The 20,803-nt window shown below is 38.7% G+C and overlaps 1 long non-coding RNA gene across 1 annotated transcript; it reads right to left on the bottom strand.

The window, feature by feature from the left end:
* Positions 1-8,969: 8,969 nt before the first annotated feature.
* Positions 8,970-17,413, bottom strand: LOC119148854. The gene is made up of 3 exons (XR_005104515.1): positions 16,129-17,413; positions 13,866-13,871; positions 8,970-8,980 (listed from the first exon to the last, which is right to left on the bottom strand). It is a non-coding gene; the product is annotated as an uncharacterized LOC119148854 (long non-coding RNA).
* Between the last annotated feature and the right edge of the window lie 3,390 nt (positions 17,414-20,803).

Below are 20,803 nucleotides of genomic sequence, written 5' to 3'. Positions count from 1 at the left end.
TAACCTGGTAACCTTGGTTGCTTTCGTAGGGAATCCTGGTTGCTGTCACAATGCATCGGGAATTACAGTCACAACAGCATCCCAAACACCACTTAATCAAGGTCTGTGGAGCACAGGGCCACCATGCATGTGACACTCCGAAAGGCTGTGGCAGTCCTGAATTGTCTGCAGTTTCTTTTGCATGGAAACAGTAGCGTCACTTTAACAGTGATCATGAGATTTTGTGCTACAGAGACATTTCTTGGCACTCCCAGGCTTTGAGCCTTTCTCCAGGGAAGTTAGAGGGAGCTGGTTCATGCCACACACAGAGTGGCAGAAGCTTAGTCAGACTATATGCTACCTGGTTTAATGAGTCGTGGTGGTAAAGCAGTCTTGGACTTTGCCCTCAATTGATCTGAAAGATCCCTGCACTGGCTGATCTGAAGGGCAGAATGACACTCAGAAATATGGTCTCTTGTTTCTTGAGGAGGTTATGAGCCAGAAGAGAATTGTGTAGTATCTTGTCTTTTACAGCAGTGCAGAACCAATTGGCCACTGTTTGGAGCAGATTTCAGGTTTTGTATTTTTACTGCATTATTTGTCCTTTCTTTTGCATTATTTGTAAAAGCTCCCATGACAATTTAGATACTTTATTCTAAGTAACAAAAACAAATGTCTTCATATAGTCCACAACAGAATATTGCTGCATAATTGCATTGTACTATAAAATACTGCAGCTATGAAAGCTAAAGAATGACATAAAATCATTGCTGATAAACTGCAAATGACACAAAATTTGGTGGTACAGTGAATAATGAGGAAGTCAACCTACTGTTTCAGAGTACTGTATTCCCTAGTTAAATGCTTATAACTCACTGAAAGCTTTAATACAGTGACATCAAGACTAGAATTATCCTAAGAGGCTACTTCAGGTTTAGAAATTTCTGGCAGTCAGCTCAGAGACATCACATCACCCCCTCAATGTGATATCTGAATGTAATCAAAAAGCTAGGAAGGCCTTTAAGATTAAAAAAAAGGGGCATATCCAGACCTGCGCTGGACGTGGTATGGTCCAATTCACCTGAGTGGATGTTGAAATCACAGCTTTCTAATGTTTGTGTTGACCCAGCAGAGCAGCCCCAGAGTTCTGGATTTCTGGGATGCTCACCTCTCACCTCCATACCTCACTGCTTCTTCCTTCATCTCACTACAGCTGACTGAGCCATATCCTCCTGTTCAACTTGCTAGAAAACTTTTCCTCTGCCATACTGCAATTTTCTTCACAAGGAAAGCACAAGCACTTGCTCAGATTTCTGCCTGGAAACTCCAACTTCTATATATATGAGATGGAGGGGAGAAAAAATACCCATCTTATCAGCATCCCGCCCAGGCCCAGTTCTGAAAAAGAAGATCGTGAAACACCAGCACATGCCTCAGGAGTGCTGCAGAAAACTAAATGTGATCTGGTGCCATACAAAGCCTAGGAAGCAGATGGTCTGCACAATGAATGAATAAGGACATAGAAATATAAACAAGAGTTCAAAAGACAGACATAAAAATGGCCCAAGCAGGAAACCAGCCTTTTAAATGTGAGGATTAAAGAACTCAACCAGTTTAACAAAAAGACTGTGAAGGCACGGCTAGGTGACCACACTTGCGTACAGAAAGGCTTGCAGGGATGGGATCTTTTTCCACCTTGCTAACAAAGCTGTATGCACCTCAGCAGAATGGAGCTGAAAGTCAGACAATTTCAGTCTTGCAGCAAAAAACAATCTGAAAGATGTGAGGCAATTTAACATTGCAACAGCTTTACCAAGACAGCTAGTGGGCTTAGTGTGCTTGTACCCTTTAACATTTTTGTTTTAGTTTCTCTGTCTGGGATTCATTTGGCTTGTCACAGTGGTCCCCATGGGTTGTATGTGTACATAGATGTTTCTGTTTCTTTCGTGGCCCACAGGAAGAACCAGCATCGACTTGGAAACCTGATAATACTGGCAGCTGTACATTAACAGCACTCAAGGCAAGCCCCAGGTCTCTTGGCTCATGACCTGAAGCAGTCAGAAAGAAATTTTCTACATATGCTGCTTCCCAAGTGTATTTTCATTGAAATTTTTACTTTCATCTGAAATGCCAACAGTTTCCAATGAAGGAACATTGACAGGAGCCAGAAGGACGCTTTCCCTAGATGTAGTCCTCCTGCCCACCTGGAAACAAAACAATTCATTTTCCTATGCTGAGAATTATCCCTTGCTGCCCCCCACCAGCTCTCTTTTTCCCCTTGTGCTTTGGTCCTAGGATCCAGACCTAAATGGACTGCAGAACAGGAGGAAACAGTATGGTCACAATGCTGATGCCATATGCCCTTTCTGTTTTGGGCCAGGCTGATGCTCACGTGTGTTATGGACATCACCATCTCTGTGGACTGGTGCCACTCTCAGCATCCCAGCTACTATGTCCTTTCAGTGTGTGGCACAGAGCTGCTCATATGTGCCAGTCCAAAACCTCCATGATCACATGGAAATTCAGAAATGCTCTTGGGAAGCTCATGAAACATTGTCTTTTGGATCATGAACTCATAACCTGAATTCAACCTGTGGACCTCCACCAGCTGCTGGGGGTGCTCAGCTGGATCCGCATAAGCACTAGCAAGGTCTTTGTGATGTTCTTACAGTATTCGTTATTTGTCAGAGGACACCTGGGATTAGTATTGTCCCTTTGGAATACCACAGTGTTTCTTCTCCATAAAATGGTCCCCAAGAAAAAGCATGGCAGTAATTATTCCCATTTCCCCTCCATCCTCCAGTTTCTGTCCCCCAGGGAAGTTTGGGGATTGTGGTTGTGCATTTTCTTCCAGGATGTCAAGTCCCTCTAATATTAACAGAGCTCCATTCACATGTTACTACTTACAGACTGTTCCCTGCCATGGTGATCATCAAACTCAAGAATTTCACCCAAGATGAGCAGAATTCAAAATGGAGCAGGGCAAGTGTTCCATTTTTCAAATTTCACATTGTTGTTTGCTTCTCCCCATCTGTTTATTTCTAGGCCTGTTTCTCTGAGGGATGTGGGAATTCTGCCTTGATTTCTATGCTAACACAGCAAAGACATTTTCTATGAAAATACCTTAAAGCAAACTCTAAAAAAGATATTTCTCATCAGAATCTGGGTTTCAAATACACCTGTTAATAAAGTAGAACATTGTTCCATGCTTCCCATTTTACAATAAAAAATATTTTTCTGTAATCGAGGAGGTCTCAGCAAGCTAGCATGTTAACTTCAACTTAAGCTTAAGTGTACCCTTAAAAGCTTTCCTAAATGGGGACCGATGCAAATACATAGTTATTAGCACTGATGAAGTACTGTAAAAAGTGTGATCTAGCCCTCTGTATGCCACCACGGATCATATATGTCTTGTCTTTTATATGTCATGATTTTTTAAATTATAATTTATATCGTCTTGGCAACTAGAATGCTCAGCGGGGGTCTTCTCTTTAAAAACTAGAATTTGCCAGCTGTTCCAGTGAAGTTAATTATATCAGAGACACTGCAGTTATTTTTTACAATAAGTGTGCAGCAAAACCACATTATCAGAACCCTTGCTATTGGACAAGGGCTCTGAGGACAGCTGGAGCCTCCTTTCAGTTTTAACAACAAAAAATGAACATACTTCAGAAATCACAAAGCCATTCTTAAATAGAAGGGAACTAGCTTTCATTTTTCATCTCCCAGCACCTTCCTCTAGCTGAAACTGCTCCTGCAGTCTCTGAATATTAAAGTACACACTTTTCCTTTTGTTCCTTACATTAATGACTAACCAAATCCAAAAAGTATTTGTGTAATATTCAGATAGGGATCCAAATGTCACCAAGCTTATCTGAATGAAACTTCTGAACCTCTAGAGGCTGACCTAGAATAAGGCATGTATTTTTTTGTTGTTGTTGTGGCAGAGCAGGTATATCACAAAATTGATCCCTCACTTAATACAGGCTATGGTGAGTCATAGTCATTAGCATTTGCTATATCATGCTTTGTTTTGCTATAGGTGATAGGTCCAAATACAACTACTTGTGTAATGGGGATCCAGCATAAATTCTACTGTTTCTTAAAATAATGTGATTAAAAAAAAAAAAACAACACCAAAAAAACAAAACACCAACCCCAAACCTCAGATAAAACACTGGAGGTATGTTTTATTTGGGATGAAATATATGGAATTTCACTCTGTATAGGCCCAGAATAAGAAGAGGAGGGGAGGGGAAGGGAAGGAATAAATACATAAGAAAACTATTAGATAGTGACAAAATACATTAAAAACATACTCTACCTCAGTAACAGTGGTTTCATACTGTGCCATATAAATATGAACAGTTTTATGAAAGACAAGGCAGGCTATAGTAAAAACTACCAGTAAGATTGCCCAGAAATGTGCAGTCTCTAAATATATTGCTGTCACACAATTTGTTAAAGTTAAAGAGCAATAATGGTACAAGGAGAAGCACAGAGATTCATCAAGGAAAAAGAACAGGAACAATTCCTGCATTTACCAATACCAAATGAAAGTCTGACCTCAAATGAAAGTGTGATTTATTTCCCAACAAGTAAGTGTTTCAAAAGTGGATAAAGCACAAGTCAAAATAAGAAAAAAGAAAATATAAAGTATATGAAATAAGTTTTAAATATATGAACTCTATAGATAACAAAATTATGCAATAGCAAGACCACTGTAACTTCAGAATAATTCATCTTTTCTATGGAAACCTATCCCAAAAATCTGGCTTTCCTGACAGCAAAACCAGTCTTGCCACTAACTTTAACAAGATGAGTATTTTGCCCTGACTGTAGATGATCTGAGCTCTGTGGTCAAGTTTGAGTACTCTGAAAGCCAAAGCAGCAAATTAGCAACAGCCACATAACCAACATTTGATAGAATTTTTGTGTGTTTTCAACTCTGTTAAATGCCTGCACTTTTGTAGATTGTGACTGCCATTGGAATTGATGTTTAAATTCTCCTCTGGCACCTGATCTAATTCATGCAGAAATTACAGACAAATCACATTTACAAGATTTTGGCCAAGATGTTTCTTATAAATTCAGGTAAAAGCAAGAAAACTCAATAAGCAGTAAAATGTCAACTTGTTTCCAAAATAATTACCTACAAGCAACTCCAAAGGTAAGTAAACTATTTATCAAATTAAGTTTAGCCATGGGTATCTCCAACTCAAAACTTTGATGTAGCCAGGTAACATTAAAGTACAGCAGAGAAAATCATTCATCATCAGTGCGACATCAAAGCATTAGTGACATAGTCATATTTGGGTAGCTATTAATGAAGTGTCAAGGTTTCTTTTAGTTCTGCATCATGGGTTTAAATTACAGGGGAAATTATGTTTTACTGTACTCCTAAGGAAACACAAAAACTTTCTTGAAAAGTTTTTTGCTATGCTTCTCCATGCTTTCAAACTTCCCCACCAGCAAACGTTATACAGGAAGAGAAAGATATTCTTATGCATGATCTAATAAAAACTGCCTGTAGTGCTTTTTCTAATCATGTCCTTTCTAGCTCATTAGTGCACTTGACATAAAGGTGACTGTGAAAAATATAATGATATCAATGAGGTCACATTTTCACAGGCCTTGTCTACTTACTAAAATGAGTTTCAAAAACTGTATAAACTGGTCAAATCGCTCTTTAGACATTCTTAAACTAACTTTTAATTCAAGGTAGTATAGGTTATACATTCTTACTACAAAAAGCTGAAGTGGTTGACATGGAGTTGTCTGCTAAATGCTTGAGTCAACCTCACTGGGCCAAATGGACTTGAGTATTCAAGGCAAAACTTCATCGGTTCATGGCAAAGCCTAAAACTCTTGGTGAAGGTGAAGCGAGCCAACTGATTTAGTCCTGTGGCATGAACTGGGGGCTGGCAGGCAGAGGTATGAAAAAAAGTCATTCCACCCCCTCCTTTCTAATGCAAATCCTGCAATTTACTGGAGATAATCATCCAGGGATTTCCTGAGTTGGAGACCGTTGGGACCGTGGCATCTAATCAGCCCAGACAAGTCTGTTCTCTTGAATTTATCTAATCTTTTTATATAGGTTTATACCTTGGATACCACAACATCTTGTAGAAGTGAATCTCAATTTAATCTTTCCCTAGTTATACTGTCAGATTTTTTTAAACGTGCTGCTCAATAATTTCAGTCAGTGGCTTCCTTTTCTTTCACTGTGGTAATTACTGAATAGATTATCTCTCCATCTTTATATAAATTTCATTTTTATTGATATTTGGATGTTTTTTCCCCAGTCTGAAAACTCTTTGTCTACTCAGCTTCTGTACAGAAGTTTTTCTATGCTTCTGGTGACTTTTGCTGCCTCTCTTACTACTTTTTCTGTTTCTACTCTATCCCTTTGAGATATGATGGCCAGAAATGCAAACAGTGCTTAAGCAGTAGGGACATCCTGGATGTATGCAGCCTCATAATTTTGCTTTCTGATTTATTCTGTTCTTTTCCAAACAATATCTAAAATTCTGTTTAGCTTTTTTATCGACCTGTTTTGGTGCTAGATACCTCTGAAAGTAACAGAATGGGGTGAAGGAGGAAGAAGGTGGTTCAGACGAAACACTCCTCAAGTAATAATGGGTTGGTGGGTTGGGATGAGTAGTCCCTGCCAAAAGCTAAAGCTACAGTGAAGATTATTAATTTAATAGAGCATATGTATAGCTAATACTTCTTATGATATGTAATTTTCAGAAGATTGAAACAGGCTTCCAACTGCAATAACCCAGAAAGTGCTTTCAATAGCAAAGTTAATTTTTGCCTCTGCTGCTAGATAAGCTATCAGTGCTCTGTTTAGATTGAGAAGCACTGCACTGAGATGTGAAAATAATGGGTGGAGAGGGAAAGGAAGGAAGATTTATCTTGAACCTGGAAGGTGTCAAAATAATTTAGAAGGGATCACTAGAAAAGGCATGCCTATGGGGAGCCTATATTCCCACCTCTCTTTAACAGGGTGAAGGACTGGAATCTGATGGTGTTAGATGATAGGAGGAGAGAGGAATGAAAGGTATTCTTTGAACTCTAAGGTCCCAGATTCTTAATAAAATTGCACAGAATATTACTAAAAGAGAATGTTTTGGTTTATGCAACCTTTTCCCAGCTCTTTAATAAGATATCTGACCTCAAGTTCTACATAATAAATGCTGTCCTTTTAACCATGCAGCCTGCTCAGTGATGTTGCAGTATGTGGAGTGGAATGAAGATGTCACATTGTGGATGAGCTGTCTCCTCAGAAGTAGAGATTTCAGAGACAGTAGTGCGGTTTTGTGTCTTGGGTGGATTTTGGAGAGGTAGAGGCTTATGCATGGGTCATGTCAAACTCCAAAGACCAGTGTGGTCACATACTTCAGGGTACTGACTTTTAAGATAAACCTTCCTCTTGTGCTTACAGACCAGCAATCTTTCTGCAAACCTGCATAAAGCCACATTTTCCTCTGCTTTGAAAGCCCTTCACAGACTGTCATCTCATATGCAGAGTTCCATTCACAAGATACCTGCAATATTCAGTGCTGTCAATTTTCCAGGCAAACATTTTTTTCCACCTCTTCCCACATGTTGCCTTGTTTCTGGGATGGGTAGTCTAAATATTCACCCTGCTTGCCTTTCTCAAAGCTCACTTTTGCTATGATACCTACAGGTTACCCTATGTTGGGGTACTATGATTATTCTTACCTTGGATGCATGGACTTATTTGTGTTAGCGCTCTTTCATCTGTCTGTCTGTATTCATCCAAAGGTACAATACATCTGGTCTGATACAGACTTTTACAATGTGTTTGCACACATGTAAGTATGTCATCATAGTCCTCTTTACTCAAGGAGCAAATCGGCTACTTCAAAAATAATCCTACCAAAAAAATGGAAGTCTAAAATATGGCAAAATGAATCACACTCTGAAAGGGTCTGCTCATTTCAAGTAACTGTACAGGGAGCCCAGAGTCACTAACTCAGGCTTTCACAAGTCCAGTGAAAAAAATTCCATCCCTCCATCTCTTTTTTCAGTATCTATCATTTTTTCAGTATATGTATGCACATGAACACACACAGGCAGCACAGCAATGCCATACAAATAATAACAGAATGTTTGGGTTTAGTTAATTTTTTTTCTCCTTACAGTCTTAATAGCCTCCACTCTTAACAATTTCTGCAGTGTCTGCTTTAAGTCAATAGGTCCAATTCCATTCTAGTTGCTCTTATAACCAAAACTGCAAAATACTTAACTAACAGAAATACATTTCTTGTAAGCTGTTATATGCTGTGGTTGAAAGCTACTCATACCCCTTGTCACAGCTGCAATCATTGTAATTATGTTGTTAGTGCATTAGTTGGCTTCAATCTGGAGCACAGTGTTTGTTCTCAATAGATGTCGTATGGTTGAAAGGCAGCACTTAACTATGAGTCACCCTTTATTGATGTAATCATTCTTACTTTATGAACACAGATAATTAATACAAAGCTTGTCTGTATGCAGCATTGGCAATCTCACTTTGGCAGAATATTTTTTTTAGTAGAAACGTCTTTGTGAAACACTCATTTCATGTCTTTTTTTCTGCACTCATCCAGTACCATTCCATTTAACTCTCTCAGCTGAGACAAGGAAACATGAAGTTTTTGCTTAGTTATATCTGTTCTTATGGAAAAGCTTGTGGTCTGTCTAGTGGCCAGGACTAACATCTTACTCTTTCACAGTTCAATGCCCAAGGAAATCTTTAACTTTAAACCTGCAATTACATTGTATTTTTGTGACTGTTCTCTTCCTTTTTAGCTCAAAATCAGACCTGACGTAGCTACAATTCTTTTAATGTTGGGGACTACATTTAGACCTTAATGCACCCTGTAATTAATTAATAATCTTCCTACCAGAGACAACATCTCTCCCTCACTCTCGAAAACCAAAACTGCCTTCATGATAAAAATAGAAAAAGCCTGTTAGTGTGGGGCTACTAGCAGCAGCTTAAGACTTGGAAACTTTTTGTTCGGTATTGTTCCAAGCTAACCTGAATAACTTTCAAGCATGGTGCAAAAAGCCAGGTGTCTAGAGGCCCCATGGCAAAAAGGAGGCAAATTGCTGGGTAGATAAGGCAGAGTGGCTACTTCATGTCAAGGGATAACTGGCTAGCTGAGATAAATATTTTTTCTCAATTCATTATGAAATAGAACTGGCAAGTAAAATGTTCACACATTAGTTTTAACCCCTGCTAGACAAGTTGTCACTTTTTGGAAGGCTTATACAACATCAAAACTCCCAGCACATGTTTTAAAAATGCTAAATCCAATGAGAGGAAGAAAATAAAATGCATGGTTTATCCCTGTGTGATACTATTATGAGTCTAGGACAGATGTGAACTCTTTCTTCTCTCACGTGACTTTATCCAGCTGACCCTAGAGGTGAAATGCAGCCAAGCGACTTCATTCTGTTGGTTAGCTCTTCCTCCTCCTCTTCACACCCTTTTCCTTGCTTCTTGCTGCTTCCATCTGAATCTGAGCCACAGTTTCTCAGGGGAGGAACCTTGTACATCATCTGTTCCATGAAGAACCTACACGATTTTGGGAACTCCCTAAACAGTAATAAAAATATGTATAACAATAAAATGTTATGGATAGGTACATTTAGGTTATGCAAGGAATCAGAAAGTGTCCTCATTTTTATCTGGAGAGTTTGCCTTTTGTCAGGTATTTTGCTGTGAGTTTGGGTTTAGGTTTTGGTGTTTGGGCTCAATTCTGTTATCATCATTGTAGTAAAATAAAATAAGCAAGAGACTGACTTTTCAAAGCTAGTTGGCTCCTTCTTTGGGAAACAGTCTATTTCATTTTGCTATTGCAAGAAAAGAAGAAAAAAAAAAAAAAAAGGAAAAAGAGTACAGCAGCATTCTACAACAATCATAACCCACACAGACAAAAATAAGAAAGCCCAAAAAAGTCATATTTACCTCCTGTTTTCCTTTGTTCCATTGTCCTAAGACAAAACAGCAGCAAATCCTTTAATCTAATATCTATAAAGTGCTTGCAGCTAACTTTTTAACTTTTGTTTGTCCATTCAAGATTAGTATTAACATTTTATCCTCTTCAAATTAATACGGTAATACTCATCCCTGATGACTCATGCTTAAATCCAGTGCTGTAACAGCAGGTGAAGTCATCACAGTATATGAGACATTATATTTCCTCCTACAGCTTCTGTGTTCCATAGGCTTAATTTAATTTACAGTGTCCCCTGATTTCCCATAGTCTCATCTCTGTCCTACTTCCCTAGCCTGCAACCTGATATTAAATCACCTTTTCTTTCTTTATATCCTGGCTAAAATGCATGTTTTCCTACCTAGACTTCCAGCTAAATCTAAATTATCTTGTCTACACCTAAAAGTCTCCCATTACTGCCACTGAGCCATTGCTAAACTGGGAGGCAAGGGAAAGTAGTTGATTTTGAATGAATGCCTGGAATTCAAAACATATTTAAAATTGTATAATAATTGATAAGAGAGAGAAGGATGGAAGAACTAAAGAACAGGAGGAAGGGAGGGAGGGAGGGAGGAAGATTGCTCTGCTACTTGTTTGCAAAGACAATTCCCATCTAACACAAGCTAAACAAACACTGAGGTCCTAATCAGATGAAATGAATAAATGCATTGAATGAAATTTCGGGGCAATGTGTCAGAAAAAGAGTGTATTCAAAAAAGGAAAGGTAAAAATACAAGAACAAAAATAATCAGATGAAATTATGGAAGTTTAGGAAAAAGAAGGTAAGATTTAGACATTTTTCACTGAGGCAGAGCAAGTTTATGAGACAAACACATAGATGCCATGCCTGTTTAAATGTTTGCGTCCTATTACTTTCTGTTATTATATTCTTTGACCATCTAGTTTATTTCCCAGGTAAATATTCCTGGTTGGTTTGGTTGGTTTTTGAACAGGCTCATCTATTTCTTAATTTCTGTGCTGGAATGCAAAGACAAATCAGGCCAAATAGTATTCCCAGTCACGGCTGTGAAACACCTCTAACATAACAGTAAAGCAGAATTTGTCTCATCTCATGCAATTCTATTTGGCATCTTCAGGATATGTTGAAGATAATATATTCATTCCTCAGAGTGCTGATGTTTCTATATAAGTGTAATACATTTGTAACATCTGTCCTGCCATCTGCGATTGCAAGTCAAGTTCAGCCTCCATGTCTGTTTTGCATATACAGATTGATTTCTGGAGATATATTCTGACAAATACAACACAATAATGTCAGTGAATTATTTCTTGAAGCGTTGCCAGCCCATGGAGAAAAAAAATAATTAATTAATTATTTAACTTGCATGCAAACAAAAATGATGAGGGTATTGAATTCATCTCCTAGTCCTAATTGACCAAATTAATACCTGATAGTAATAGGGGCAATAAAACAGCACTTTAAAATTTACTTCAATGTCCTCAATGTATTTCTACCCTAGAAAAAGATAAAACAAGGTTATAAGTAGTAGTTTGAGGAAGTAGCATGAAGATTGAAAGGGGATGGTTAATGTTAAATAGAAGAAATGCTTGCCAAAAACCCAATTGCCCAAAGGAAAGTCTTGACACAATTTAAGAGTAAAGTAAAGTTCAGAATGTTCAAAGTTGGAACACATCATTTTGCTATGGGAAATTGATGACAAGTTAAAATGAAAGCATTTTAAAATGTGTAATTAATAACAATCATGTATTTCCATTAATAATAAAGCACTTTGTTCCAAGAATAATGGAGGTTCATTTAATGAAAAATATAAATTATCCTTAATCACCCATTTTTTTTATCTATGTGCATTTATAACATTAGCAAGACTTTGCCCTGGTTTTAGAGTAGAGCCTCATTTTAATAGAAGTGTCAGCCGTTTCTAGCCCAACAGTAAAATGCAGGAAAAAGAAATCTATGGGATATAAACCCACTTTGAAAAGTGATTTCCACAAATACATTCGGAAAGTACTCTCCCAGGGATTTTAGAGCCATTTGTTGTGGTCTCTAACTGTAAGATTAACCCAGCTTTCAGAACAGAGTATTTTTAACTTCTACTTTTCTAAGAAGAAAGAGAAAAAGAGTAACCTAATGTACTTTAAGTGGGTACAACTCCACTGATTTACACCATATTTTAATTTGGCGAATCTAAGCTTTTGTCTACTCTGCTGCTTCCCTGTAGCAGTCAAGGATTTATACACATGCAACACAGAATGTTCAATTTAGCAAAACTGCCTTTTCAAAACTGTGTAGTCAAATGTTTAACTAGAAGTGTTTGGGGAACAGATGGACTGTTTAATTGTTGATTTTTAAAAAAGTCCTTAAAACAAACAAACAGCCCATTTGAATGCAATTTTGCTTGCAGTATTCTCAAGGGTATAACTGTTAATGTATGAATAAATGTATCTACAACTACATTTTTACTGCTTAGGCAAACTTACAAGCAATTGAAGAAAGTGTAAATATCACTGCATTTAACATGGTTTCTTTATGTTACAAGTGGTAAAAGAATACAAATTTTAATGTCTTAAATATTTGTAACTTGTGTATGTGCTCCTTGCATGAAACACTGGGCTCTAGAGGACTGCAAAGTCTCCCATGTTTCCTACTGTACTAAGAAAATATAGTAGAAGAGCACAGGAATATAGCAGAAAACACCTACAGCAATGCTAAGGCTGTTTTTCTCACAGGTACCAAGGGCTACTGTAACGTAGCTCTGAACATCAACTGTAAGACTGAAAGAGAGCACTGCTTCTAACTCAGTCCAAGGTAGATGTCATTTGTAGGATTTTTTCATCTGTGTCATGGGTATAAATTAGGGTAGAAGTAGACCTGGAGTAAGAGAAGTAGACCTGGAGTAAGTCATAATGGGCAGTACTAGATGTCTGCACCATGTTCACAAAACATCTCCTCCAGGGACTCCAGTGCACTTGTAAGAAACTTTGAACACATTTTGCACCTACCTCACCCCTACCACTGCAGTGAATTCAGGCAAAGTAAACCAAAATGAGGTTTGAACTGAACAGGGAAAGAGACCACTTTATTTGCAGAAAAAGCATTAGATTTCTCAAGGAAAAAGGTCAGATTTGTACAAATAACTTTTCTGAAGCACAATTCAGAATTACTCATAACATTTTGACAGGACTAGAGCAGTAACTGCTTAGGAGATGCAGCCCAGCAACCACTGGTATTTATACTGTGAGGTAGGGTAAGATGTGTCACTTAGTTGTGAGTTACCTCACTTGTCCCACTCCCAGCTCAATTGCCTCTCTCATAGGCAGCTGCTCATTTCTGAGGTCAGAGAAGGCCTTTGGGCTTCTGGACCAATGGGATTAAACATTTTAAGTATCTTCCTTTTCCTTTTTTTTTTTTTTCCCAAAACAATTGCCAGGATTATTTTTATTTTTATTTAATCATTTTTTTTAAACAGTTTTGTCAAGAAAAGAGGCTCATGCTGCCAGGGAAGCCATTCTCATAGATGTGAACACGCTCAGCTGAAACAAATTTTATAACCTGTTATTTTCTATGCTTATTTCTTAAGCTTCTGCAGCATCTCAGAGTTAATTTTTAGATGAATATTATTAAGTTAATGACCAGTTTTATTTGCTGCTGAACAAACCCCAAAAACTATTTTAAATAACAAGAAAAGCTTCTATAGGTATGTTGGTAATAAAAGGAAGACCAGGGAAAATGTAGGCCCTCTCTGGAAGGAAATAGGAGACCTGGTTACCTGGATATGGAGAAGGTTGAGGTACCCAATGACTTTTTTGCCTTGGTCTTCACTGGGAGATGCTTCAGCAACACCACACAACTCACAGAAGGCAAAGGCAGGGACTGAGAGAATGAAGAACCACCCACTGTAGAAGAAGATCAAGTCTGAGAATATCTAAGGAATCTGAAGGTGCACAAGTCCATGGGACTGGATGAGTTGCATCCACAGGTCCTGAAGGAACTGGTGGATCCATCATATTTGAGAAATCATGGCAATCTGGTGAAGTTCCCACTGACTGGAAAAGAGGAAACGTAACCCCTATTTTTAAAAAGGGAAACTATGGGCCAGTCTGTCTCACTTCTAATGCCTAAGATCATGGAGCAGATCTTTCTGGAAACTATGCTACAGCCCAGAGAAAACAAGGATGTGATTGGTGACAGACAACATGGCTTCAGTAAAGGCAAATTGTGCCTGACAAATTTGGTGGCCTTTTACAACAGCTGTTTAGGGACATCTTTCTTGCAGATTGTTTCCCATTTGCCTCCCACAACAGAAACGCAAAGAGTTGCATCATGCCCATAATGTCAGTTAATATGTGGAAAACAATCACTCAGTCTTTTAAATTATTCTCTGCACTTAAATCATTCCCTTTCCCAAAGTATCTCCCTGTTTAGAAGAGAAAAGAAGAAGAGAAGAGAAGAGAAGAGAAGAGAAGAGAAGAGAAGAGAAGAGAAGAGAAGAGAAGAGAAGAGAAGAGAAGAGAAGAGAAGAGAAGAGAAGAGAAGAGAAGAGAAGAGAAGAGAAGAGAAGAGAAGAGAAGAGTTGAGTTCTAGCTGAAAGGGACCTACAATGATCATCTAGTCCAACTGCCTGACCGCTTCAGGGCTGACCAAAAATCGTAGCCTATCATTTAAGGGCATTGTCAAAATGCCTTTTAAACACTCACAGGCTTGGGGCATCCACCACCTCTCTAGGAAGCTTGTTGCAGTGTTTGACCACTCCCTCAGTAAAGAAATGTTTCCTAATATCCAGCCTGATCATCCCTTGATGCAGCTTTGAACCATTCCCATGTGTCCTATTGCTGGGTACCAGAGAGATCAGCACCTCCCTCTTCACATCCCCTCCTCAGGAAGCTGTAGAGAGCAGTGAGGTCACCCCTCAGCCTCCTCTTCTCCAAACTAGACAAACCCAAAGCCCTCAGCCACTTCTCATAGGAAATGTCTTCTTCCTTCTGCCTTCTTCATGTTTTCTTCCTGAACGCTTTGCCTTAAGAAGGTGCTAAATCAAGCTGATCTCCCAAGCCTTTGACCCAGGCAAACCCAGGTGACATCCTCCAATGGCTCTCTTTTTTTTCTTTTTTTTTTTTCTTTAAAGATGACAGGGATAGGATTATATTCACCTAATGTAATATATCTGCAGTGCAAATGGCCACCTTCCCCTTAGGGTCCCTCTATAATTGACATAACAGAACAGTCCTGTCTACAGTACAACCTGTACAACCCATTTTGCACATCAATATTAAGAAAATAAACATCTTGAAGTACCTATTTCTCTCCACTGAGAGTTTAGTCTACACAACTGATGTAATCTATCTGCCATCATCTGAGATTTACCTCCTTCTTATGTCACTGCTTCTAGGTTGCCTAATTCAGCTGCTTTTAATCCTTGGTGGACAGCCAAGAACATCTAGTATTAAGAACACGTAGACACCCCTTGAGACCATATCAAAGAGATGGCCCATCTACTCCACATGGGAAACTAACTCACCTGTTAGACTGCACACATGCCAGATTTCAAGTTAGAATTCTGAGCACAAAAGGCCAGGAAACCACAGCTTCATCTTTGTTTTTTTCTAATTGTCCAGCCATTCCTGTTTCTTTAGCATTGTAAGTGACAATGACTAATTGCTTTTCAGGTAAGCCACTTCCTATCAGTGCCTGTGTTACTCAACCTGTGAATCAGCAGGAGTGCTTTTTACTTTTTTTTATTAATATATGTCCCTGTTGTCAGACCTCTTTGTTTTCTGACTTTCCTTTGTTTAATGTAGTTATGCTTGGTAGACTATTTTAAAACAAATCTCTACAGTGTCATTATTTTCTTTAATTAAAATTGTTGAGAACTGGCTAAAAACAAGCTCAGCAGTGAAAGTGAGGGTAAGTGTAGAACAGAGACCAGTCAAGTTCTGCAAAAGGAAGGAAAGTCACTCTCCGCAAAAAAGATGAGAAATCTACCCATGAATGAGTGAAAAAGACTTCACTTTTATTTCCTCACCTGAGGAATTTCCGTACTGAGGAAACTTGCTGCATACTGGAGACCACATTGACCACCTTACTCATTTTCCCTACCAGCCTCCACAGACGCTCAGGTTAGCACCAAGACAGCCTTGCTCACCAGTGTCTGACACCAGCTCAAAGACATGGCTCAAAGACAGCATCAGCAGCTCTGCTGCTGGCTGCAGTAAGGGCCAAGCCCATCCCTCGGAGGATGATGCCCAGTTCTCTTTTCCCAGACTGTGTGGGGCTCCAGCCACTTTTCCTGCTCCCTCTCTTCCACAAGTCTCATAGAATCTATGTCCTACAGGGAAATCACTGCCTCCACCTGGCCCACTGCTGGAGGCTTTCACAGAGGGGCTGGGGTGCTTTGGGATTCACTGTGTCTGCACACAAGAAAAGTTTGTTATTTTTCTTAGGTCTGGAACCACAGGATAAGGTGTGGTTTGCTAACCCCGAACTACCAAAGCATCCTCTCTCCAAGGCCCTGCCTTTCTACTTTTTAACCTTCAGGCCACAATTTCTTCTCAGAAACCCGCCTTCCCAGAGAGTCCATGGGAGGGAGCTGTGGATGAGCTAAGTGCCAGCAGCTGGGAGCCCTGCAAGGTCACAAGGTCCTGGTGCCAGATCTGGAGACCTCTTCAGTTATAAAATGGGGAGGTTAGCTGAATGCAGAAGGCGGCCCGTAAGTGTGAGGGAGGGAGAGGCACTGGTGATCTGTATCTGTGACTACAAGCTTACATAACCCTGTTATGATGTTGATGTGAGATGTTTTCCAGCCAGATGCAACCTGCTTTACCCCAGCACCTCATCAGCAGTACAAAAACAGTTTAACGCTATATTTTCCAAGTACACACTTTTGCTCAGAGTGTGAACTAGGCTTTGCAGTAATGCACACACTTATTCCACACCAGCTGAAAACTCATTCCCGATACAAAAGAATATGCTGTAACTTATGTAACCACCCAAAAGCTGTTAAAGAGTGTGATATCAGCTCAGTCAAGGAAACAAAAATAATAACCAATTAAACAACCCAGCCTCAGCATATTAGAGAAGATTACTGAAAACTCCATAAGAGCAGGGAGGCATTTCAACAGCTTAGGTGTAGCTTCCCACAATTTAAAAGGGATGCCTGTGAACCATGAATCCTAGATACTCCTCAAGAAGCCTTCCAGACCAAACAAGTATGCCAAAGATAGAAGTTAAAATAAAACACATAACTTGCTAACTGACTTGAATTTTCATTCTTCCCCTCACCCTACAGTAACAGAGCAAAGCTCCAAGCAGCACAGAGGTTTTCAGACCGCCTCTGTGTCTGCAAGCTCCCTCCCAGACATGCTGCCTTTTGAAAAGGCAGCAGCGGGGCAGTAATGAAGAATCATGCAAGCTGCATCAATGCGTGGCAAACGACAATACCTATGTCAAATCACTGGAGTGAACTACTGATGTGAGTACATTTTGAATTTTTCCCCACGATAGCAAGAAAATATCATAAGAAAAGTTGAAGTTTTATACAACAGTAAGGCAAAGGACAAGTACACTTCTCTGGGGGAGATATAAGTAAGATTATGTATAAGCCTGTAGGCGTGAGTGCAGATCTTCCTCTCTTTTTCTTTCCAGTCCCCACTTCACCACCCCACTAAATCTGATATTTCGGTAGGGAAGCGTTAAAGATTCTAAAAGCACTCTAACAGTTTTGCATAGATTTTGCTGAGAACACAAGCTTTATGATTCTTGCCCATGGCAAACTTAAATAGGCATGGTGGCAAATAAGTAATGCTGTAGAAGCAATTTTAAATTAAATGGGTGCCCTAGTTTAGTTGATTGGATTGTCAGGAAAGATTTTCCATTAGAAATCACTGATTTCCATTTTTTAAAATCAGCAAAATGAAATTATTACTTAGAAAGTTGGTGTGAAACATTCGTACACAAAACAGCAGCCGCCCACCACAACTTCATGATCTTGTGTAATAGCCCAGAACTCAAGTGCCATTACCCCTGCAGTACACAGCAGTGGAAAGGCTGAATTGCTGCTAGAAATGGCTGTCAATTCCCAAAAGGATTCTGAGTAAGAACAGAGCTGTTAAGAAGTGAACAAAGAGAAGTCTCTCAAGGTGTATCATTTCTTAGCATCCTGAACAGCAACAATGAAGCATCACGTACAGGAAGATGTTCAGGCGTAAATTGATTCCAGCTATCATTGTTCAAAAATGTGACTGTCAGCTCATGATAAGCCCCTGCTGTATTGCCTCCTGTTTGGGAGACCTCTTCCTTCCTACCTTCCATTTTCTCTTCCTTTATTTGCTGCATTTGTGATTCTATCATTTCCTTTCAATGTTCAGTTTCTTTCCTTGAAGGGGAAGGGGGCAGGTTTGCTTTTTGTCCTGTTTTCTATGTTTTCAGTAAGGTCCTTCTGAGCTGCTGCATTTGGCTCTTCATTTTATTCAGTGATATTAGCTTCAGTTGCTGCTTTGCTTCTTTTATTGCATAATCCAGTTTCTGACACAGCAACATCTATCTGTCCTTTGCTGAAAAGAGTTTCTGTTTAACTTGCTCTCTGAAGAAGTGTCTCTGAACTGTCTGCAATCACTAGTAGGTATTCTTCCAACTACTTAGGATGCTGTTTATCAGGACATTTTTTCTCAAGGAACAATAATCCATCTGTTTTTTCTTGTCTCCTTGTTTCTAGCTTCTGCTTTATCTCAGAAAGTATCAGATGTCCTGTAAACATAAAAAAGTTTTACTTCTTCACTGGGTTGAAACACTCAATTTCGAATGATGATCCAGTTTATTAAACTAAAATCTCTTTTCTGTAAATGGTCAAAAGTCCTCTTAAATTTTAAATTCCCAGTCAGTGCAATAACACCTTCTTAGAAAGAAAAGCTAAAAAACATCTGACCTAACAAACATCTCTCTGATAAAAGTTAATAAATTTCTCCTTAAAAGTAACTAGAGAGGGCTAGGAAAAAGAGAAGGAGGAAGCAAGTTGCCCCCACTGCCCCTTTTAGGAGGCTGTCAAATTTCACTTCTTTAATGATAACAAACCTTTGCATTTTCAGACTAAATTACACCTAGGTAAACAGCAGCATTCCTTGCCAGGGCACAATTCTTACTGATTTATTGACTGCTTGTTATAATATTTATGTGTGGATTCTTCTGGTGGATCTCACTTCCTGAATTTGAATAAATAAAACAACCTGATCCTATTGCAAATACTAATTTCATACTATCTTAGATATTCTGTGAGAACCAATGGAGTCAAATATTTAAAATACCCAGGCGCACAAATGATTAAGCTCTGTAATGAGATCTCTAAAAGAAGAGAATATGATATCAAACTAGAAAGGTCAACAGGTTTAAATGGCTCAAAGCCTAAATGCATTTTAGGAATATCCGGTCTCTAGTTATGCAGATTGCAATAGATAGCATTTAAAAAAAAAAAAAAAAAAGAAAAAGGAAAAAAAAAAGAAAAACAACAAAAAAACACAACTGGGGTAGGTTAGGAAGAAACTCCTCCTGCAGAAGGTAAGCCTGTATTTATTCCCAGGGATTTCTTCCTCCCCCCTTTGATACATACAATATTGTCCTCTAAAGCCAAAGGCTGAGGGACCTCTGGAATTTAGCCTCTCCTCAGCACTCCCAGGAAACAGGAAAAAAATTACTTTCCAGACCACATGGCAAACCAAAAATGTCAAGAGTCCATCACAAGTGCTAACAGGATAGGTACATGAAGTGTGAAGGAAAAATACACAAAGTGGCATAAAGGAGGACACATTTGATCCCCAAATGGCTGGAAGACTAACATTTAAGCAGACTGCTATGCTGACAGTTTTGCAAAAGACTTTGATGAGGTGACAGTTTGCCTGACGGAAATGCTAAAGCTAAGTAATGTAAGAATTTTCTTCTGCTATGCAACTGCAGAGTTTATGCCCACCTAGATTAGTCTTTGCCATGTGGACGAAAGGAGGCTACATGGTATGGGGGGGAGGCGAGACATGTTTCACATTTTGCCAAGCATTGTTTATCTTTAATCTATGCAGTCTTGCATTCTTTATTGAATTTTCTTCATATTTGGGACTGATATAGAAGTATCGATCCATGAATGTACACGTTTCTGTAAAATTTAAAAATTGCATTTTATTGCAAGTTCAAATAATGACTGCTTTCTGTGACAGCAGGTAATACCTAAAAATGGCTGCTCTGTCTGGGTAAGTTAGAGCACAATTAAATAAAAAAAATTCTACACAATAGAGCCTTATTCTCTTGGAATAGGTGAAACACCATTATTTACATTGAATAACAACTTACACTGAGCAGTCAGCTAGACAGCTTGTAAATTAGATTGTAGCATACAATAAGTAGCTGTAAATTAAGCTGGAAAATAAAATAAAATAAAAATAATAAGAATAAAATAAAATAAAATATGACAAAATACAAAAACTGCCACACTGATCAAATACCTTCTTCTGGAGGAGGGAAACCAGTCATGTTGCTATTGCTGTCAACACATTTCAAACATCATTAATTGACTGCAGATGCTGGTTTGAGGCTTCTCAGAACGTACTGTCTTTTTAAGAGAAACCAAAAGCAATGTATATAATGGGCTTGTGTCAAAGAAAGACATTGATTTTAATTGCACTTCAGTGTTTCATTATTCCAGACAAATGCTTGTCACAAGCACAGAGATCCAAAGTTCAAAATAACATTGTTTTAAAAAATCAATCTATGTACAAAACTTTTAATTACTTACAGGTTGACTTTGGTGGATTTTAGTTTTGTTTTTTTGTTTTGTCTTTTTAATTGTTAT

The sequence above is a fragment of the Falco rusticolus genome, chromosome 5 (genome assembly GCF_015220075.1).
Source record: "Falco rusticolus isolate bFalRus1 chromosome 5, bFalRus1.pri, whole genome shotgun sequence".
Taxonomy (NCBI): Eukaryota; Metazoa; Chordata; class Aves; order Falconiformes; family Falconidae; genus Falco; species Falco rusticolus.
Note: the sequence above shows the minus strand (reverse complement) of the source record. Positions and strands in the feature narration are given on the sequence as shown.